This window comes from Corylus avellana, chromosome ca3 (assembly GCF_901000735.1).
Source record: "Corylus avellana chromosome ca3, CavTom2PMs-1.0".
In the NCBI taxonomy this organism is placed as follows: domain Eukaryota; kingdom Viridiplantae; phylum Streptophyta; class Magnoliopsida; order Fagales; family Betulaceae; genus Corylus; species Corylus avellana.
Window position 1 is genome coordinate 12,691,601 of NC_081543.1, and position 2,558 is coordinate 12,694,158.

Here is a 2,558-nt window from a genome sequence, read left to right on the forward strand (position 1 = left end):
AAAGATAAAATAATCGTTTATAATGAAATAGTGCCTATTTGCAGGAATTACCCAATTATTTTTTGGGAAAATGCCTTAGAGATCCCTGAAGTATTATTTTATATTGAATTGCTAAGACTTAAACTTCACTTCTTAATATTAAATACATATGTTTAATATCGAATAGGCCTCTGTTTTTTTTTTTTTTTCACACAAACAAACATGCATAGACATTTCTCTTCTTTCTCGGAACTCTCGACACCAATTCTTCATAAAACAGAATATGTGGTTCAAAGCCCAATATGTTGCCAGGAGAGGTGAGTATTATATTGTGGTTCCCAGAGAATCGGCCCTTCTGTGGGAACCCATAATTTTCAAGCTGCCGTTAGACCTGACGCCGTCAAGTTTATCCTCAGTTCCTCACCCTCTCCCTCCTAACGTGTGCGGTGCCGTGCCGTCAAACCCACCCAAAACCAAACTATTCCTATCGAGATCTTTTTTTCTAGTTTGCACTATCTTTTAACTGTTTGCAGGAAGCTTGCGGATAACGAAGGCTTCAAGTGTGCCGTGTGCCATGGCCCATGCCATTGACCATATTCTGGACGCTCCGAAACGAAGACAACGTACTTTACATCGTTGAGAACATCAACGTTGGCACCTAAAATTTTGGAGGTAGCATACAATTCAAATTAGTGAAAAGTGGGGCCTTTTCCTTTTTTTACCTAATTTAAAAGGGGAGTGCTAGAGAGCAAAACAAATAAATTTAAATTTTTTTTTTTAAATTAACGTGGCAGATTGTGGACGGCAGACAAAGAAGAGAGAATTGTATTTTTTTTTAATTTAAAAACACTTGTCATATCAGTTTGAAAATTTTTCTGAATTCATTTGTTTGGTTTCCGATCACTCCCCAATTTAAAAATAGTATTCTATTTTATACCTTGGCACCTGAAATCACAAAAGCAATTTTCACATTAAAAACTATATGCCTATATGTATGCTTTTTTGAAAAAACACACACACATATATATATATATATATATATATATACTCAGAACTGACGCTGATCTCTTATATATCATATATTTTGTTTAAAAGGTATATCAAGTGACGTCTCTGGTGTCATCAGTTATCTTGTTTACCAAGCTTTAATTCCTAATTCCCTAAAAGGTTTTAAGGATAAAAATTAATTACTTTAAAGGATAAAAACTGTTTAAAAATAGTTTTTATCCTTCATCGAACACAAGAATATAATTACATCTTCCATTTTGTTTTCATCTAATTAATAATTTATTTCTTGGTTTTCAAATAAACCATATAATTTCCCTTCATTTCTCAGGCCACGTGATATCCAACGGCCACGTACAATTAATTTCCAACTAACACATGCATCGGTCAATAAATATGAACTGACCGACCTTCTATATAAAGAACCAAATTTAATTTTGGCTGAACCATCCAAATCCAAATGAATATTTTCATTTCGCAAGTGCTCAGGAGATGTATTATTGCCTGAATTCATCGCTAAAACACAGCTGTACGCCTGTACACACGTGCCATTAAACAGCTGTATTTTTCATTTTTCATTTTCCTCTCATTTCTTTCAATTCAAATTCTCTCATTATATATATATATATATATATATGGGGTACAATTATTCTCTCTACATTTCTCTCTCTCTAGCTCTCCTTCTTTGAATTTCCTCTCCGGCTCTCTAAACCCTAGAGGAGGAGTGTTTCTTCAGATCTCTTGTAGACTGTGGTGTGGTGGTAGATCGGTGAGTGTATCTGCATTACAATTGCAAGCCAAGTATGGCGGAAGATCTGACTAAACTATGGGTGAATTTTTCGTTGTCCGAAGAAGAAAGTGTGGAGGTGGAGATCCAAGATCATGCGCTAGCTTGAAGGGAGGCGAGCTTGTTCAGGATCGGAGAGAAGTGCCAGTATTTTGGCACCGACAGCTATGGTGTCACCACTGGTTCTGGTTCCTCCTCACATAGGAGGACCAAGGGGGGGCGGAGCACTTCAGAAGGAACTTATTAGGTATATAATTACTTGCTATACAAGTAGTTTATCTATTTTTAGGTTACTTAATTAATCTTGATTATCAACTTAGGACTTCCATGATTGCAGTTGGTTTCTCTGTTAATTAGCTGCTTATCTGCCTCTTTCTTTTTCACTTTTCACCACTGGCCGGGTGCATGACTTTAATTTTTGCAGGAAGTACAATTTATTGCCCAAAAGTAAAGCTAGGAACATTAAGAAACAAATGACTTATTAATTTATTCCGAAAGGATTAATATTTCTGTCAGACCTAGTCAAATATTACCATGATAGTTTCAATCTATTTCAGAGGATATAAATTTCTTTTGTCTTTCAATTTCTTAAACAAAAAGTAGTTTATCAATTTTTAAATTTTATTATTTCGTTAAAATGATTAATATGGATATATGTAGGTCGTCGGCTATTAAGAAATGATTTCATTTCTTTAGGATGATGAAGGGATTTCCATTAAAATACCTACTTTGTCCTGTTAATTGACGTGATCAACTTTATTTTTTCTTTTTCCCTGAGCCGACATGC